At 43.6% G+C, this 21458-nt stretch overlaps 1 protein-coding gene across 3 annotated transcripts in view; it reads right to left on the reverse strand.

The window, feature by feature from the left end:
• Positions 1-21458, reverse strand: part of pik3cd (phosphatidylinositol-4,5-bisphosphate 3-kinase, catalytic subunit delta) — a 248283-nt gene that overhangs the window by 153170 nt on the left and 73655 nt on the right. For 2 of the 3 annotated variants that reach the window (XM_059952276.1, XM_059952277.1), the window contains one exon: positions 19850-19958. The exons of the other annotated variant lie outside the window; for it this stretch is intronic. The gene's annotated coding sequence lies outside the window, so the exon portion shown is untranslated. The remainder of the gene's footprint in view (positions 1-19849; positions 19959-21458) is intronic. 3 annotated transcript variants of the gene reach the window in all.

Consider the following 21458-nt stretch of genomic DNA (forward strand, 5'->3'; position numbering starts at 1 on the left):
TGAATAGCTTTTCATAAATTCTATTTTATTTCTTTATTTTCCTGTAAATGCCTTCAGAAAATTAATTTCAATGTAGTATACAGTAAGATATACATACTTTGACAATAAATTTACTTTGAACGCTTGTCTCGAGATCTGTGGTCAGGCAGTGTAGCTCAGTGCTGCCACCAGTGGCCAGAAACAGAAGGTGTACTGTACAGTCAAGCGAGTGAGCACCATCTCTATCTCATGCTCCGCACTTCTGCTGAGTGAAATATAAGTAGTTGCTGGGTGAAGCGTTAAAAGACAAAGAGCCTCCAGGTTCCTTAACTGCTGAGGCGCTCTGGTTCTGGTTCTGGACTTGCTGGATTTTAGAAGAATTGGGAGGTGGGGGGGGGGGGGAAGATCTCATTGAAAGACCTGGGCAGAGTGGATGCGGAGAGGATGTTTCCAATATCGTGAGGGTCTAGGACCAGAACACCAAACCTTGGAATAGAACAACGTCCCTTTAGACCATAGATGAGGAGGGACTTCTTTAGCCAGAGGGTGGTGAATCTGTGGAATTCATTGCCAGAGATTGCTGTAGAGGCCAAGTCATTGAGTCTATTTAATGCAGAAGTTGATCTGTTCTTGATCAGTGAAGACATCAAAAGGTTATGGGGAGAAGGCAGGAGAATGAGGTTGAGAGGGAAAATAAGGTAGCCATGATCGAATATCAAAGCAGGCTCGAAGGGTTGAACGGCTAAATTCTGCACCTTGGTTTATGGGTTTTGTGAGAAATTGCATGGTGCACCCGCTGCTTGCTGCCCCAGAAAGTCCAGCACAACCAAGATAGAGTTTACTGCTATGGATCTGAGAGATTCTGTAGATTTTCTGTACATTTTGTGCTGGAAATCTAGACCAACACCCACAATATGCTGGAGGGACTCAGCAAGTCATGGAGGTAAATAAATAGTCGACGTTTCAGGCCAAGACCCTTCACCCGGACTGGCTCAGAGGAATGAAGGGCAGATGTGGAGTAGAGGGGAGTTTGAGAGCTAAGGAGTTGTTGATCACAGAAATAGGCCAATCAGCTTTCAACATCCATACTAACCTCCTTGCCCATGTACAATAACCCAATCTGACAGCATTGTCAGTATTTTGCTATGCCTTGTGTTTTCAAGTGCCTGTCGAAATGTTTCTTGAAGGTAGCGATTGTACCTGGCTCCCTCACATTGCTACCATCAGGAAAGAGGAAAATCCACTCTCAATATTTTAGCTTTAGATATCTGAATCGACCATGAACACTACCTCACATTTTGCTCTTCTTTTACACCACTTATTCTTTAAAAATATTTCTTATTGTAACTTGTAGTGATTGTTTTTTTGCACTGTGATGCTGTTGCAAAACAACAAATTTCATGACAGATGGGATGTCAGTAATAAACTTGATCCTGATTCTGAATTCCAGATGTCAGTCAGGTTCAAATTGTACACGTATACAACCAAATGAAACAACGTTCCTCCGGACTACAGTGCACCCACAAAACAGATATCGTACACAGCACATAAAACAAAATATTACCACAAATTAGTTAATAAAAATAATTCAGAATATTTGCTATCTGTATAAAACAAAATTTTCCCCTGAAATCACCTCAAAACCCCTTCCTTGCACCTTTGCGCTCTCGTTTTTGATGCCCCTTCCAAAGGGAACATATTCTGGCTGTAAGCCAGTGTTTCTCATAATGGTGTAGGCCCCTATTACTTTGCTCCTCAGCCTCCTTCGCTCCAGCAAAAACAAACCCAGTTTATGAAATCTCTCCCCATAACCAATGTTCTCCAATCCAGTCAACATCCTAGTCTATTTCCTTTGCATGCTCTTCAGCGAAACCACATCCTTCCTATAGTGTGGCAACTAGAAATGCACACAATACTCCAAGTGTGGTCTACCCAGTGTTTTGTAAAGTTGCAACACATAAAATATGCTGAAAGGCCTAGACAGAGGGGATGTGAAGAGGATGGTTCCTTTGGTGCGGGAGTCGAGGACCAGAAGACACAGCCTCAAAATAGAGGGGTGTCTGTTTAGAACAGAGATAAGGAGGAATTTCTTTAGCCAGAAATCTGTGGAATTCATTGCTACAGATGGCTGTGGAGGCCAGGTCATTGGGTGCATTTGAGGTGGAGGTTGATAGGTTTTTGATTAGTTAGGGCTTGAAAAGTTTTGGGGAGAAGGCTGGAGAAAGAGGCTGAGAGGAAAATGGATCAGCCATGATGAAATGACAGATCGAACTCAATAGGCCGAATGGCCTAATTCTGCTCCTATATCTTATGGTCTTATAGATGTTATACGCTGCCCCCTGGCCGATGAAGGCAAGCATGCAGCATCATAAACACAAGGTATTCTATAGATGCTCGAAATCCATAGGAATAAACACAAAATGCTGAAGGCAGCATCTATGGTGAGCAATAAACTGTCCATATTTCAGGCTGAGATTCTTCAACAAAACTGGAAAGGAAGGGGGAGAAATAAGAAAATAGGTGGAAGGGGAGAAGTACAAGCTGGCAGGTGATTTGTGAAGCCTGGTGAGGGGGAGGATAGGTGGAAGGGAAGGGGGGAGATGAAGTAAGAAGCTGGGGGTGATAGGTGGAAGAGGTAGAGGGTTGAAAAAGGAGTTTGATAGGAGAGGAGAGTGGACAATGGGAGAAAGGGAGCGGGGAGGGGTATAGCAGAAGGAGGTGAAGAAAACAGAAGGGGTAATCCTTTCTCCTTCTATTGCCACTTTCAGGGATCTATGGACGAACTTTAATTTTAAGTTGATTTCAGAAAAGCACAGAATCAGAATCAGGTTTAATACCTTTGGCATATGTCGTGAAATACACTGTTTTGTGGCAGCAGTACATTGCAATACATCATAATTTAAAAATATATAAATTACAAGTATATATAAAAAAGAGAAAGATCAAATTAAATATGTCGTGTAAAAAGAGAGGGAAAAATAGTGAGGTGGTGTTCATGGGTTCAGTGCCCATTCAGAAATCGGATGGCAGAGGAGTCTTCAGGCTCCTGTACCCCCTCCCTGATGGCAGCAATGAGAAGAGGGGATCTTCAGGCTCCTGTACCCTGATGACAGCAATGAGAAGAGGGGGTCTTCAGGCTCCTGTACCCCCTCCCTGATGGCAGCAATGAGAAGAGGGGATCTTCAGGCTCCTGTACCCTGATGGCAGCAATGAGAAGAGGGGGTCTTCAGGCTCCTGTACCCCCTCCCTGATGGCAGCAATGAGAAGAGGGGGTCTTCAGGCTCCTGTACCCTGATGGCAGCAATGAGAAGAGGGGGTCTTCAGGCTCCTGTACCCTGATGGCAGCAATGAGAAGAGGGGGTCTTCAGGCTCCTGTACCCCCTCCCTGATGGCAGCAATGAGAAGAGGGGGTCTTCAGGCTCCTGTACCCTGATGGCAGCAATGAGAAGAAGGCATGTCCTTAGTGATGGCAGGGGGGGGGGTCCTTAGTGATGGATGCCACCTTTTTCAGGCATCATCTGTTGAAGGTGTCTTGGATGTTGGGAAAGCTAGTGCCTCTGGGGGCAGGGGGAAAACTAGATGAAAGAGGTAATTTTTTTTTACACAAAGAGAGGTGGGAATGTGAAACGCGCTGTTGGGGAGGGTGGTAGAGGCAGATACGTTAGGGACGTTTAAGTTACTTAGACAGGCACGGAGATAGATTGATCAAGGTTAGATTGATTTTAGAGTAGGTTAAAAAGTCCAACAGCATCATAGGCTGAAGAGCCTGTATTGTGGTGTACTTCGTCATCTCCGCACCCTGGTTCCACCTCTCACTTCTCCTCACCTGCCCATCACCTCCCCTGGTACCCCTCCTCCTTCCCTTTCTCTCATGATCCACTCTCCTCTCCTATCAGATTCCTCCTTTTTCAGCCCTTTACCTTTCCCACCTATCACCTCCCAGCTTCTTACTTCATTCCCCCTCTCCTCCACCCATCAAGCATCATCTATCACTCTGTCCCTTTCCCCCACCCTTTTTATTCTGGCATCTTGCCCCTTCCTTTCCAGTCCTGATGAAGGGTTTCGGCCCATAATGTTGACTGTTTATTTATTTCCATACATGCTGCCTGACCTGCTGAGTTCCTCCAGTGGTTTGTGTGCGTTGCTCCATGCTCTACTATGTTCCATGCACTAACAAGGTCCCTCAGATCATCAATATTTCTCAGCACCCCACCATTTGCTGTATATCCCACCACTCTCTGACCTCCCAAAATACCAGAGTATTACTTTTATCAAAGTTAAGTTCCATCTAACAACACTCCACGTAGCTTTCTGTGTCCTGCTCTATACTTGTCAATCTTCCTCACTATCCACAACACCACCAACCTTTGTGTCATCTGTAAACATACAAATACCTCCTCCATTCACATCGGAGTCATTATCTATATATCACAGACAACAAGAGTCCTGCCAGTGATCCTGCTATACACCATTGCTCACTGACCTCCAACTCCTATCGCCACGATTTGTGGATTTCCTTGATTGTCGCCAGCATTCCCTCAGAATCCTGACTTGTGCTTTCTGGAGTTTGAGCAGAACAAGTAGTAGGAAAAGTTCAAAGTAATTCCACCATGCACAACCCTGAGATTCATTTCCTTGCAGGCATTCACAGTAGAACAAAGAAACACAATAGAATTACTTACAAACTATACACCAGTAAAGACTGACAAACAACCAAAGTGCAAAAGAAGACAATCTGTGCAAATACAAAATATAATAAATAAATAGGACAGAGGGTCTTCTGAACTTGGGCTGAAGGCAGCCCATCCAACTGGGGTTCCACCTCTTCTCGACGGGCACACAAGAGCATACCCAGCCCCAGAGCGCGAGGCCTGCTTGCTCACTTGGATGACATATTCCTCTGTCACGACAGCTAGCAACATCTCCTACCCAGGGAAGGCTCCTCATCTCCCACACTTTTTCTAGGGACGTGCTGGGACCTCCATCCAGAACTGGACAGAGACCAGCTGGCAGTCCAGCAGCCTGCAAATTCACCAGGGTTCAACTCAGGCCTTTCAGGTATAAATGGTGCCAACCGCACGGAATACAAGAGGAACTCAGCAAGTTCCTCCACCTACGGTGGGGAAAAAACAGTCGACGTTTCAGGCTGTGCTCCTTCATCAGGACTGGTTTGGCCCTCTCCCTTCGGTTGCAATTGAAACCACATCTACCACTTCCGTTGGCAGCTCACTCCACACTTGCACCACCCTCTGAGTGAAGAAGTTCTCCCTCAAGTTCCCATTAAATATTTCACCTTTCACCCTTAACTTACGTTCTCTAGTTCTCGTCTCACCCAACCTCAGTGGAAAAAGTCTGCATTTACCCTAGCTATACCCCTAGGAATTTTGTATACCTCTATCAAATCTCCCACCATTCTCCTATGTTCCAGTTAAAAATGTCCGAACCTACTGAACCTTAGTGTGACTGACAGGGTGAGACCCAGCACCCAACATTGGAATGAACCCAAAATGGAGACAAATTGCAGACCGTGGCCACTCTAAAGTACATCTCAGTTGACAAATTTTTTTAACTGTTCCTGGCAATAAAATATCCTACTTCCCTCTTAAATTGGGGTTAATCTGATAAACTGTGTAGGAGGCTCATCTATGCTACTGTAGTATTCTTGTGGCTGTTGTGATCGATCAGAAAGCACTGAGTGATTGCGAAGTGTTGCAAGCAGTTCCAGAACTAGAGCATCTGCGCTTCCCTTTTAAACAATAACACATTTCAAGACTTGCTACCTCTCAGTAAACACTTCCCTTTGCTCAACTGCAAGAATTGTGAAACTGCTCAGCTGATTAACATCAAACTCATTTTTGCATGTGGCTTCAAGCGATTGAAAGCACTCTACATAAAACACACACAAAGAGACATGCATACATACACACACAGAAACACACAAACTTACACAAAATGACACACACTCACACAGAAAAGACACATGGAGACACAGATACTCACAAACACGCACAGACAACCATAAAAAGATGTGGACACACACACACACACACACACACACACACACACACACACACACACACACACACACACACACACACACAAACACACACAAAGACCAAAACAAAGAGATACCTTCAAAGATACACACACATTCGTACAAAATGGAAAGACACACAAGCACATACACACACGCTCACACAAAGACAAAGAGACAGAGACATACACACTCACAGAAAAGCAGACACACACACACACACACAAAGACATATCCACACACAAAGACACAGAGAAGACATGCACACACACTGACACATGTACACACGAAGACATATGCATACACATTCACACAGAAATGCACATGCACAGATGAGACACACACAAAGATGAATGCACGCGTGCGCACGCACACACACACACACACACACACACACACACACACACACACACACACACACACACACACACACACACACACACACATATTCACTCACAAAGCCACGTTCACAAACAAGACAAACACACGCAGGAAACTACTTTCCCACAGTGCGCAGTATTTCAAACAAAACACCATTTAAAAAACATATTGTAAGTGCAACACAAACAGCAGTTAAACTCCCTGGAAATACTCAAAATGTCATGCTCTTCCACTAACATTATCAATTGCCTGCCTTGAAAGCTCCCAGAATTAAAGGAAGCCACTAATCTAATGACCCAACTGCTTTTGCTATTGAACTGTTTCTGTGGAAAGGCTGGCCTGCGTGGTGGGGGAGACAGATGTTTTCTCAGATTAGAGGCACAGGCAGTGGTGGCCAGCAGCTCAGGTCTCCTGTGGCAAGAGTCCAGGAGCCAGTGAAGAGTCGCAGCCATCTGCAGACCAGACTGCTCTCTTTAACTCCACCCACAACGCGTGCGACAGGAGCACTGGGCACTGCTGGCTGCTCTCTGTCTGCTTGGAAGGAGGCCAGCTACAGATCAATCGATGGCTGTTTCCATAGAGAGAAACTGAGGTTAAAGGGCACAGGGTGCACGAGGACATTCTGATCTTCCTATCTCTTCAAAGGAACAATGCAATCGGAGAAAGCTAGATTCAGACAAATAAATTTACCACAGGATAATTTGACATTCACAGCTCCTGCAGCACTTTGTGCGTCTGTCAGCTACTTAGCAAGCTGCCTTTCCTAAAAAAAACTCCCTTCTAGAAAGTAGTATATTGCTATTAAAACAAACACTTCATGCCATCTTAAAAATTTCTTTCCCCGAGCAATTGATCTGATCAACCATTCTAGATAGCCCCACCCATCCCCCTCCATCTATTACTCCCGTCACTGTAAGCATCTAAACCACTTCTCATAATGCTGTTTACTTTGCAAATACATAAAGGTATTTATGTATTTATCCATATTTTATTCCATATACGTACTTTAACCTCTATCTTTATTCTTATAATTGTTGACTGTTGCTTTTCATTGCATGTCATGCCTTGACCAACACACCACAGCAAATTCCTAATACATGTAAATGTACAGGGCAAATAAAGTTGATCCTTGATCGTTAAAAATTAAACACTCTCCGATGTAAGATCGGCTGTCTGAATTTCTCGGGGTCAAAGTGTGCTTCAATTACAAATGTTAATCTTTGTCAGCCTCACCAAGTATTGGTCCTGTATGCCAGAGATGCTTTTAAAATGTTCGGATTTATGTTTCTCACATGTATATCGAAACATACAGTGAAATGCACCGTTTGTGTTCACAAGCAACACACCCAAGAATGTTATGTGCAGGTCAATCTCGCTTCATGTGTAAACATAACTCATAAAGAAAATATTTATTACAGAAATAAGTGAAAAGCCCCTAATTATTAATGTGTTCCATTTGAAGTGGTAGGAGGAGGAACTAGAAAAGAGAGAACTGGAAAACTGTGGCTCGGAAACTCACCGTTTTAGAGACATAAGAGACTGTAGATACCAGAATCTGAGCTACACACAGTCTGGAGGCTTAATGGAGCTCAGCAGGTCAAGCAGTATCTATGGGAGGAAGAGAACTGTCGACCTCAAAACCCTATATCACGACTCCTGAAAAGGCTTCAAAAGGCACCCATAATTAAGGACCTCCATCACCCAGGACACGTCCTCTTTTCATTGTGCTATCAAGGAGGTGTGACAGGAGCCTGAAGACACACACTCAATCTTTTAGGAACAATTTCTTCCCCTCTGCCATTAGATTCTGAACAGACACTACCTCACTGTTTTTAAAATTGTTTGCTCACTGAGTTCCTCCACCAGATTATTGCCCAGCATTCCTTGCAGTAGGAATCCTGTCTGTGCACCGATGGCTATTTTCAATGTATATTCGGACAAAATATATTGGAACTGCAAGTCTTCACTCAAGTTTTAAAAAAAAGCTAAACTAGATAAAACAGGACAATAAGTACACTGCTGTACCTAATTAAGTGTCCACTGAGTATTTGTCTGTGATCTTCTGCTGCAGCAGTCCATCAGCTTTGAGGTTCAATGTGCTGTGCGTTCAGAGATGCTCTTCTGCACATTACTGTTGTAACACATGGTTATTTGTGTTACTGTTGCCTTCCTGTCAGCTTGAACTGGTCTGGCCATTCTCCTCTGACCTCTCTCATTAACAAGGTGTTTTCTTCTACAGAACTGCCACTCTCTGGAAATTTTTTTGACTTTTGCACCATTCTCTGTAAACTCTAAAGCAGGGATCCCCAACCTGGGGCCCACTGACCCCTTGCTTTATGGTACTGGTCCATGGCATAAAAAGGGTCAGGAATCCTCACTCTAAGAGGTTGTTGTGCACGAAAATCCCAGAAGATGAGCAGCTTCTGAGAAACTCAAGCAAACCCCATCTGACACCAACAACCATTCCACAGGCCAAGTCACTCAGATTACATTTCTTCCCCATTCTGATGTTTGGTCTGAACAATAAATGAACCTCCTGACCACGTCCGCATGCTTTTATGCATGGAGTTGCTGCCACATGACTGCCTGATTAGATATTTGCATTAACAAGGTGTACAGGTGAACCTAATTTATTGGCCATTGTGTATATTACCATATAGTATCTTGGGATTTATTTTCTTGAGGTAGTTATAGTAGAACAGGAAATACAACAGAACCAGTGGAACACTACGCACAAACTGGCACGCTTCTGGGCACGGTGCTCCAGCCCGAGGTGTTCGCAGTCTCTTGGACGGACTGAAAGGCAGATTATAGGAAGGCATATTGTAGATGGCAGGTTGCATATTTAAAGTGGAGTCTGACTGGTTTCTTTCTGAGCAAGGGCATCAAAGGTTATGGGGAAGAGACAGGAGAATGGGGTTAAGAGGGAAAATCCTTCAGCCATAATCGAAAAGCTTATTGATTTATATATTGTGATGCACTGCAGACCAGGCCATTCCAGCCCTCCGAGCTACAATGCCTAGCAATGCCCTGATTTAACCCTAATTAATAATTTACAATGACCAATTAACTTACCAATGATACTTCTTTGGACTATGGGAGGAAAGCGGTACACCAGAAGGAAAGCCATGTGGTCACGGGGAGAACGTACACAACCCCTTACAGGCAGTGGCGGGAATTGAACCTGGGCCAGCGGTACTGCAAAGTGTTGTGCTTACCACTATGCTACGAGCAGACTCAATGGGCTGAATGGTTTTATTCTGTCCCTTTGACTTATGGGATCATGGGTGTAGTCAAAATGGTTGCATTATGTCCTAGGTAATAGCACTGAATACAATTCAAAAAGTATTGACTGTAAAACACTTCAGACCACCCAAGTTATGAAAAGTGTCACGTAGGCAGGGACCTTTTCATTGTGCACCTCTGCACCAGCCACCTCAACCGGGACTTCCCTGTGTCTGAACATTTTAATTCCAACTCCCATTCCCTTTCCAACGTGTCGATCCATGGCCTCCTCTTGTGACAAGATGAAGCCACCCTTGGTGCGGAGCAACAGCACCTCATTCTCCATCTGGGTAGCCTCCAACCTATTATATTGATTTCTTCTTCAAAACTTCCCCATCCACCCTTCTCTACTCCCACTGACCTCTCACTTCTTCTCACTCGCCTAACACTTCCCCTGGGACCCCTCCTCCTTCCCTTTCTCCTATGGTCCACTCTCCTCTCCTATCAGATTCGTTCTTCCCCAGCCCTTGACCTTTCCCACCCACCTGGCTTCACTTATCACCTACCAACTTACCTCCTTCCCCTCCCCCACACCTTCTAATTTAGGCATCTCTCAGTTCTGAAGAAGGGTCTCAGCCCAAAATGTTGACTGTTTACTCTTTTCCATAGATGCTACCTGGCCTGCTGAGTTCCTCCAGCATTTTGTGTGTGTTACTTTGGAGTTCTAGCACCTGCAGATTTACTCGTGTTTGTCACATACACGGACATTTGTTTTTTTTTAAAAAAAGAAGAAAAACACAGCCTGACTACGACCAGGCTCGATCTCTGTTTACCCGGCAGTAATAAAAATGTTTTTGGCCGCTACAATTAGACAGAGAGTACGTTCCTTCAGCAGGAAGCAATCAGAACGAGCATGGTTACCTGAACTCACAAAGAAAATTGCCTTGCTTAGTCATTCATGGAGGTGTGTGGGAGGCTGTGGTGTACTACCCATTAAAAACAACCGGCTACAGGCGTGAATTGTGGTTCAGTCTGCCACAGCTCAGCTTATCTTAACACTTTATAGTAAAAACAATCACCCATCCATTATGAATCACCCTGGCTGATAAACTAAATAGCTACTTACAATTCTCTCTCTGGTTTATTCCTGTATCAAGCGTAAAACCCTTCCCACCGCTGAGCACTTCTGCAAGGACTGCTGTCGCAGGAAGGCAGCGTCCATCATCAAGGACCTCCACAATCTGGGTTATGCTATCTTCTCGCTTGCCTTTGCGAAGGAGGTACAGGAGCCTTGGGTCCCACACCACCAGGTTCAGGAATAGTTACCCCTCAACCATTAGGCTCCTGAACCAGAGTCGATAACTTCACTTACCCCAGCAGTTAACTGACTCTACAATCTATGGACTCACTTTCAAGGTCTCTACAACTCCTGTACTCAATATTATTTATTTATTATTAGTTTGCTTTTCTTTTTGTATTTGCAAGTTTGTTATCTTTTGCACGTTGGCGTGTTTAGTTTTTCATTGATTCTGGTGTGTTTCTTTGCTTTACTGTGAATGCCTGCAAGAAGATAGATCTCAGGGTGGTATATAGTGACATAAATTTACTCTGAACTGCTAGTAGACTAAATCCATTTGGCTCACTATCAATTAAAACGGGTCGCGTGGATTTGAGCTCTTTACCAGCTTCATGACGATTAGCTTGGACACAGCCCTCAGCTGTCCACCCCACCCCCTCCACTATCCACCGGTCACTCTATTTTCAGTTCCAGGATTGGATAAAACTGCAGAGGGTCGTAAACTTAGCCAGCTCCATCCTGAACACTGGTCTCTCCACCTCAAGGATATCTTCAGATGTCAATGCCTCAAAAAGACAGCATCCAATGCTGAGAGCATGTCCTCTTCTGATACTTCAGGCCATAATCTATGGACTCACTTTTACGGACTCTGCAACTCATGTTCTCAATATTTATTGCTTATTTATTTATTATTATTATTACTTTTTTCCATCTGGTAGTTGCACAATTTGTTGCCTTTTCCACGTTTGTTACTTGTCACGTGTGTCTTTTCATTGATTCTATTGTGTTTCTTTGTATTTGCCATGAATGCCCACAAGAAACCAAATCACAGGGCTGCATACGATGACATAGATGTACCTGAATAATAAATTTTCTTTGAGCTTTGGAAACGTACTGCTCAACCTGCTGAGTTCCTCCAGAAGGTTGGTTTCCTCTCTCTAAAGATTCCACCTGACTAGGCCAAGGAGGGGTGAGAAAATTCTCCCTCAAGTCTCAGAAGACCAGAAGGCATTGGAGCAGAACTAGAACATTTGGCCTATCAAGCTGCTCCACCATTTCATCAGGACTGATTTATTATCCTTCTCCACCCCATTAAATCCTGGCCAGTTAAATAACTGACAGGGGTTTCCAACCTGGCATCCACAGACCCCTTGCTTAATGGTATTGGTACATGGCATAAAAAGCATTGTGAACCCCTGTATCTTGACCTTCTCACACTAAACTGTGGGAACTCTTTTTGCACAGATTGGTTGCCAAGGTTACTACGTTCACATAACTCTTACTTTTTGGATAGATAGTTTGGTTGGATTCTCTGTGAAAAATAGCAGGCCTCGTTGGATTGAGACATCTCAAGGTCAAGTGTAGGGGTTAGCACAATGCTTTACAATCCCAGTGACCCGGGTTCAATTCCCTGCCGCTGCCTGTAAGGAGTTTGTACGTTCTCCCCGTGACCACCTGGATTTTCTCCCAAGTGCTCCGGCCCCCCCCACCCGTCCCCCTCAGACCGAAGATCTACCCGTTGGTAGGCTAATTGGTCATTGTATATTATCCTGCGATTAGGCTAGGATTAAATCGGGGGATTGTTAGACAGTGCGGCTTGAAGGGACAGAAGGGTCTGGTCTGCATTGTATCGCAATAAATATTTCAGAGCGCTGTGAACAAAATATCCCAGTGCTGAGGGTCTATGATCAATTGGCCAGGTAATGTAGCCACTATACTTCTACTCCTGTTGTTAACATCAACTTTATTAAAATGGATTATTTTTTATAACCAATATTCAGGTTCTCTGGATCATCAGTCTGGTAGCTCCACCACAACACCACTCTATTCGTTGTCTGAAAGGTCTGTACCTCCCATGCTGTAGGGCTGGATGACTCGGTGTAGCTACGAAATTGAGTCCTCTTGTAAAAAGTTGGAGCTGCCACTCATCTCTGGTCCTTAACTTTACACCGCTGCCTCGGTAGTAACACTGGTACCTTCTGGTACTTGGTTCCAAGAAGCCAACAGAGGGAAGTGCAATGGGAAAACTGTTAAGTGTCCTTTTTAAAGTAAAATTATATAACCAACCTGCAATTCAATAAACCCGAATGCACCACGTTCCATTGCACTCGAGCGGAAGCTAGAGTATCCTCCATAGATCTCTAACCAAGTTGGTCTCAATTCCCCAGTTCCAACATCTGCAGTCTCTTTTGTCCTCAGTTCCAGGTCATGCCTACATCATCATGGCTCTCACTTCCTATGGCATAAGACCATAAGATATAGGAGCAGAATTAGACCATTCAGCCCATCGAATCTGCTCCAAAATTTGATCATGGCTGATTTATTTTCCCCTTTAATCCCATTCTTTTGCCTTCTCCCCGTAACCTTTGACACCCTTACTAATTAAGAATCTATCAACCTCCACTTAAATATACTCAACGACCTGGCCTCCACAACTGTCTGTGGCAATGAATTCCATAGATTCACCACCCTCTGGTTAAAGAAATTCCTCCTCATCTCTGTTCTATAGGGACGTCAATGCACTCTGAGGCTGTGCCCCCAGTCCTAGAAACTCCCACAATAAGAAACATCCTCTGCATGTCCATTCTATCTAGGCCTTTTAATATCAGATAGTGATACCCTTCAGTTTCAAGGCTGTGCCCTCTGGTCCTAGACAAATAAACATATTCAGAATGTCCACTCTATCTGGGCTTTCCAGCATCTGTAGTATCCTTTGTGTCTGCGCCTGTGATTGGTCCAACCACAATGGTATCATTGGCAAATTTGCCTATTGGTCACATGGGGGTTTTGTGACATTTGCTGTTATTGGGGCAATTACACTGGGTGAGAACAGTCATGATCCAGTCACAGATTGGTACAAGCATGTAGGCCAATGAGTTTAATGAGTGTGATCCAGGATCAGCCATGATGGAATGGTGGAGCAGACTCGATGGGCTGAATGGCCTAATTCTGCTCCTATGTCTCATGGTCTAATGACAAACCAATGGGTTTGTGTGTTGATTTTATATTCTCCTCATTCCCAGGTTTTAATGAAATTGTCTTGCTGCTGTGTCAGGTTTGAAAACTGCTTTGTCAGACTGAACGATGATAAATCTACTTGAATGCCTCCTGAGCCAGGTTCCCGAAACTGTCAGCTCAGTAACTTCAGTCCTATGTTATCCCATACAACTCACACAGAACGCTGGAGGAACTCAGCAGACCAGGTGGCATCTATGGAAATTAACAAACCGAGGGAACTTAGGGGGAGGTGATAGGCAGGTGAGAAGAAGTAAGAGGCCACAGTGGGGAATGGAAGACAGGGGGGCGAGGGGTTTTTGTTTGACTGGAAGGAGAAATCGATATTCATTCCATCAGGCTAGTCAGACAGAATTTAAGGTGTTGTTCTTCCACCCTGAGGGTGGCCTCATCATATCACAGGAGGAGTCCATGGACTGACACGTCAGAACAGGAATGGGAATCGGAATTAAAATTATTTTCTCCTGTGGCCTTTTTGCAAAACTTCCTCAGAAGTGCTCATACTCTGCAAGAAAGTGCAGCAGAGGCCCCTGAAGATTTGACCTGTACAGGACAAGTGGCAAAGAACAACAAGCCTTCACTCCAACCAGCAAAGATGCTGCCGCTGTCTTGTAGGTTCAGACCTTTCTGTAGATTCTGTAACCAGACATCAGACTGAACGTATTATTTCTGGTAATGATAATAAAGAACTGCTCAAAGATCGTGAGTTCAGTGAAAGACATCTCATTGATTTTTCAGTACATGGGGTCGTCCACAACCAGACATTGTACAGTGGTCCAGGCATCCATGCTGAATGCCACATTTAAACTTGGAGCAGTTGCTGGAAAGGCCTCCCATCACTGGCCAAACAATTACTGAATCTCATGTAATAACCTCTCTAACCTTCCTAAGTGGAAAGTTTGAGAATCAAGCACCGATGACACGTTGCCATAGAATAAACCAGTATGATGTGCTTGGCACAGTGCATGAAAATACTGCTATGTCCCATTTGTACAAAAAAATATTTTTAAGCCCATAAGCCGTAATTGGGTGGAGGGGTGGAGATACATCTCTACCAAAGGAGGTGTAAGGCACTCCTTCCCTCTGCTAGCCTGCAGGTCACCCTCGGGCAAGGTGTAGCTCCTGCTTAGTCCCCTGATCAGGGTCACATGAAGCCACGGGAGCAGGTGGTGGACGGTCGTATGAGCAGCCGATGCAGATCACAAGTCCTGGTAATGTGACCACTGACACCAGGCAGACAATCTCTGAAGAGTATTGATAATGGCTGGGGTCACCCGTCTTGTAAAGACACTGCTCAGGAGAAAGCAAAGACAAACCACTTCAGTAGGAAAATTTACCAAGGACAGACATGGTCATGGAAAGACCATGATCATCCACATCATACAACACAGTACACAACGATGATGATGAAGACCATAAGTCTTAGGAGCAGAATTAGGCCATTTGGCCCACTGAGTCTGCTCCAGTTTTTGCTCATGGCTGATTTATTTAACAACACACAGAAAATGCTGAACTCCTCCAGCATTTTGTGTGTGTTGCTTGCATTTCCAGCATCTGCAGTCTTTCTCTTGTTTGATGGCTGATTTATTATCCATCTCAACTCCATCCTCCTGCCCTCTCTCCGTAACCTTGAATGCCCTTACTAATCAAATTCACCACCCTCGGGCTAAAGAAATTCCTCCTCATCTCTTCTATTCTGAGTGTGATTTCTGCTCTAAGACACCCCCACTACTGGAAACATCCTCTCCATGTCCACTCTATCTAGGCCTTTCAATATCTGATGGATTTCAATGAGATCTCCCTTCATTCTTCTAAACTTCAACAAGTATAGACCGAGGGCCTTCAAACACTTCTCATACATTAACCTTTCATTCTCAGGATCATTCTTGTAAACCTCCTCCGGACCCTTTCCACTGCCAGCACAACCCTTCTTATACTCCATTTCTCTTGAGTAAAATGTACCTTGAACAAGTTTACGTTTGAGGAGATAAATTTGTGCTGAAAGAACCAACTTCAGTGACCCTGGTTCAACCCTGACCTCCAGTAGTGTCAAGGTCGTATTCTTCCACTTTCCTCCCACACCCCAAAGACGTGCAGGTTGGTAGGTCACTAGCCACTGTAAGTTGCCCCTAGTGTATGCAAGTTGGAGAATTTGGGGGTAATTGGTAGAAACATACACACACAAAATGTTGGAGGAACTCAGCAGGTCAGGCAGCATCAATAGAAAGGAAAAACCAGTCGACGTTTTGAGCCAAGAACTTCCATCGTGTAGTTGATGAAAACACAGGAATAATAGGGTGGGACGAGTGAACAAGGGCTTGAGGTCAGCCCTATTCTGATGGGCTGAAGGACCTGTTCCCATGCTGTATGACTCAGTGACTCTAATGTGTTAATTATTATAGAAAATATTAGTTCACTAATCATTGATAATTATTTCCGCTGCACAAACATCTTTTTGTAGAGGTTTTCATTAAAAAGCAGACCAAACATGTCACCACTAGCAAAACAAACCGGTGTGCAGGAAACCACGAATTTCAAGGCGGCTGCAACCCTCACAGAAACGCTCCTAAGAGTCACATTCACTTTTTACAAAGTTGCGTCGCAATTGGCCAAAACATCTGCTGTCGATCATTGAATCGACCAATTGAATTACGCTCATTCCCTGAATGCCACTGATTAGTTCCACGGGATCAGTTTTACACTCAAACAAATGTCTAAGCTCTTAAAAGGATACACTGGTAAAACTGCACAGTGCCTCGACATGTTCCTATTAATACTTTAACTTAAGCCAAACACTTAATGCAGTAAAACTAATGTAGCATTTACTGGTATTAACAAGATTTGTCATGCGTTGTGTACAAAGGGCACGGACTTCATCAATGCAAGCTCACCGCTCAAACTTACTGTGGTTGTGAAAAAGAACATCTTAATCATGTTCAGATGGTATTTATCCACATTTTATTCCGTATCCATACTTATAAATTTATTTTTATATAAATCTTTTTTTTCTGTAGAATTGTTGAATGTTGTGTTTGTTGCATGTCAGGACAACATGCCACAGCAAATTAGTAATACATGTAAATGGCTGTGGCGAATAAAGTTGAACCTTGCTCCTTATCACTAGGTGACAAGGATTTACTTAAAACCATAAGATATAGGACCAAATTAGGCCATTCAGCCCATCAAGTCTACTCTGCCATTTAATTAGGCTGTTTTTTTATTTCGACCTTATTCTCCTGTCATTAACCATTAACTTCCCCTGCCATTCAGAATCAGAATCAGCCCTAACATCACTGGCATATGCTGAGAAATGTGTTAACTTAGTGGCAGTAGGACAATGCAATACACGATAAATATAGAAAGAAAAATAAATTACAGTAAGTATATATAAAAATAGTGCAAAAACAGAAATAATATTTTTAAAAAGTGAGATAGTGTTCACAGGTTCACTGTCCATTTCAGAATTGGATGGCAGAGCGGAAGAAGCTGTTCCTGAATCGCTGAGTATGTGCCTTCAGGCTTCTGTACCTCCTTCCTGATGGTAACAGAGGGTGATGGGGGTGCTTAATAATGGATGTCACTTTTTTGAGGCACCACAATGAGGTGTCTTGGATACTATGGAGGCTACACCTGAGATGGAGCTGACTAATTTTAAAACTTTCTGAAGCTTCTTTCCATCCTGTGAAGTAGCTCCCCCCACCCCCACACACCAGACGGTGACGCAGCCAGTCAGAATGCTTTCTACGGTACATCCGTAAAGGTTTTAGGTGACAAACCAAATCTCACCAACCTCCTAATGAAATATAGCTGCTGAACATTCAAGAACATTAAAGTTTCTGCCTTAAATATGTCTAATGCAGGACCTCCACAGTAACAAATTCTACAGATTCACCACTCTATGGCTGAAGAAATTCTTCCTCATCTCTGTCCTAAAGGGACGTTCCTTTATTCTGAGGCAATGCCTTGGATCTCAAGCAGTCATTATGACAGGTGACCAAAAGTTAGTGTCCCACTTGGTGGCGCAATTTTTGGAGCAAAAGTTCCCGAGTTCGAGTCCAAATCAGGTTGAGCATCAAGCTAGCAACTCGGCCTCGTGAGAACAAGAAAAGCTTGCTACATAAACACTGCCATGACGGTGCCCTGATAACTCCACTGCCGAGTTAAGGGCTATTCTTCTTCTTCAAAAGCTAGCACAGGGCGGAGGGTTTCAGGGACAAACACTTTGCTCCTGCTAACCTGTCACCCCCTCTGCAACTTCAGAAAGACTAGTTTTCTCACTTCTTCAGTTCTGATCAAGGCTTATTGACTCAAGCTGTTGTTTCTCGCTCCATAGGTGCTGCCTGACCTGCTGAGCATCTTTGCGCTCATATTCCCATCAAGAGCTGCGAGGTAGTGTCGCGGTTCTATAAAACCCTGGTTAGATCACACCTATGTTCAGTTCTTGTTGCCTCATTGTAGGACGGACGTGGAGTCTGTAGAGATGCTGCAGAGGAGATTTACCAGGATGTCATCTGGATTAGAAAGCATGTCTTATGAGGAATGGTTAAATGAGCGAGGGCTTTTCTCTTTGGAGTGAAGGAGAATGAGAGGCAACTAGACAGAGGCGTGCAAGGTAAGAGGCATGGATCAAATAGATATCCAGAGACTCTCTTCCAGGGTGGAAATGGTTAATATTGGGGGAGGGGGGCCTGATTTTTAAAGCGATTGAAGGAAAGTAAAGGTTAAGTGTTTTTTTTAAGAGAGTGGTGGCTGATGGAACGTGCTGCCGGGGGGGTGGTTGAGGTAGATCCATTAGGGACATTTATGAAACTCCTAGATAAGCACATGGATGATTGAAAATGGAGGGCTATGTAGGAGGAAGGGTTAGATTGACCTCAGAGTAGGTTAAAAGGTTGGTACTGCGCTGTAATGTAAGGTCTATGTTCTAATCCTTGGTCCTGAATACACTAGCGACCAATCACTGCCAACAATTCACTGGAAGTATGGACCAGAAACTGGCACGGTGGCAGAGGTACTGCCTTCATGCCTCCAGCAGCTCAGGTTCAGTCCTGACGCCCTGTGCTGTCCGTGTGGAGTTTGTGCATTCTCCCTGTGAGTCCCCCTCCTGCCCCCAAGGTGCGCTGGTCTCCTCCCACATCCCAGACACATGTGCTGGAAGTTTAAGTGGCCATTGTAAATCACCCCTAGAGGGTAGACGAGTGTAAAATCTGCAGAGCTGATGAGAGCATGAGGAGGACAAAATGGGTTAGGGTAGGATAAATATTAAAAAATGTGGAGTTTCACACCCAGTATGGTCTGAAAGGTCTGGTAGATTTGTAACCTGAAATAATATTGTAAGTCCTTAGTTAGGGGTTCCCAACTTAATGGTACTGGTCCATGGGTTAAAATGGATGGGAACCCCTGGCCTAGACAGAGTGGTCATGCAGAAGATCTTCCCAGTACTGAGAATGTCTTGGACCAAAGGGCACAGCCTCAGAACACACTGACGTTTCTTTAGAACAAAGATGAGGAGGAATTTCCTTAGCCAGAGTGTGGTGAATCTGTGGAATTCATTGCTACAGACTGCTGTAGAGGCCAAGTCACTGAGTATATTTAAAGCAGAAGTTGATAAGTACTTAATTAGTAAAGGCATCAAAGTTTATGGCGAGAAGGCAAGAGATTGGGTTTGAGTGGGTTAATAAATCAGCCATGATTGAATGGTGGAGCAGACTCAACAGGCTGAATGGCCTAATTCTGCTCCTATAACTTATGGTCTAATTATGCACAGAACTTTCTAGAACATGAGATATGTGCAATACTGAGGAACCTTCCATTACTGTGGAGAATATATAAAGGTCAGAGTGCAATAACAACTTTAGGCAACTATCGAGGAGGTTACGCAAACACGCATTGCTGTACTAATATAAACAGACACAAACCTCTTTGCATCAGAAGAAAACTTGACTTGTGGAGTCCATAATTCCATCACTATTCATTTGAATTTCAACTTAGCACAGCCTTGTGTTTGCATTGGATGTTTCTGAGACACTAAAATACAAAATGAAAATACGGTCAACAAAGACAGCGACTAGAGACCGAAAAAGGACAAAAGGATGTGAGCACCATTGATGAACTAGGTCCTTTCAATAGTTTACTCATTGACAAAATAAGATGATCCAGGCATTGATACACTGCTGTTCATAGGAGCTAATTGACTGCCATGTTCCCTACATTATAACAGTACCTAAAGTTCAAAGTAGTTATTTGGGACATCCCAAGTGGAAAACAAGAGGTTTAATTTTTTTAAAAAGTCTTTTTCCCTTTCATTTTCTCTCACTCTCCCTCTCTCTTCCTCATACAATGGCTTGACAGTCTCCTCAGTTAAATTGTAAAAGGTGTACTTTGTAACTTGATTACATTGCTTCACTGCCCCTGGAAGAGTTTGCAGTTCATTGACCATGTACTTATGGGAGGATTTTGCATTAAGTGACATGAAATGAATGGTCTAGGGCATTTATGCACCCACTTCTTACATGCAAATAAGTCTTTTTCTTTCTCCTCTTCCTTGTTATGTTTTGTAACTCCAAAACTAATTGAAATTAAAGACAGGAAAGTCATGTACTTCACTTTAAGCGAGGCACACACATTCTGATACATATAACCCATAATGAATTATTTAAACAACCAAAGAATGCTTAATCAATCAGTACATTTATAATATTACTCAAATATTATATACACAGCACTTCTTCCTATCACCTACTGGGGCACAAGTTGCCAATAGCAGCTCACCAAAGTTCCCTGTCTGGTGCAGTCTTCCAGGTTGTCCCCAGGTGTAGCCCACCTTTGAAGATCTCTCCTCTCCCAGATCTTGCCCCCCTTCTCACTATTACCATCCAGCAGGAGGTACAGGAGCCTCAGATTCCACACCACCAGGTTCAGGAACAGTTATTATCCTGCAACCATCAGGCTCCTGAACCAGAGGGGATGACTTAACTCACCTCATCATTGAACTGATTCACAACCTCTGGACTCACTTTCAAGGACTCTGCAACCCACAAGTCTATAACTCATGTTCTCAGTGTTATTTATTTTTTATTTGCTCAATTTGTCATCATTTGAACATTGGTTATTTGACAGTCTTGGTTTATGTACTTATTATGAGTAGTTTTTCATAAATTATATTACATTTCTTTATTTTCCTATAAATCCCTGCAAAAAAATGAATCTCAAGGTAGCACATGGTGACATACACTTACTTTGACAATAAATCTGACATACATTTCCTTTCTCTAAAGACAATAATATGCTATAGATCAGTAGTTCCACTACTAATAAGAGATATTTTATTCTTGATTTATATAATCAATAATTGAAATTCCTCAGCTGCTCTAGAAGGTTTTAAAACTCCTGTTTCCAAATCAATCACTCAGCCTCGAGAGGTTTACCTTGCCATTACGGTCCTCTGATACCAAACATTTACTCTCTCACTGTCAGTATGAACATACAATGCAACGAGGCACAGTGAGCTGCAAACTGCTAATCCAT

Source organism: Hypanus sabinus, chromosome 27 (assembly GCF_030144855.1).
Source record: "Hypanus sabinus isolate sHypSab1 chromosome 27, sHypSab1.hap1, whole genome shotgun sequence".
Lineage (NCBI taxonomy): Eukaryota > Metazoa > Chordata > Chondrichthyes > Myliobatiformes > Dasyatidae > Hypanus > Hypanus sabinus.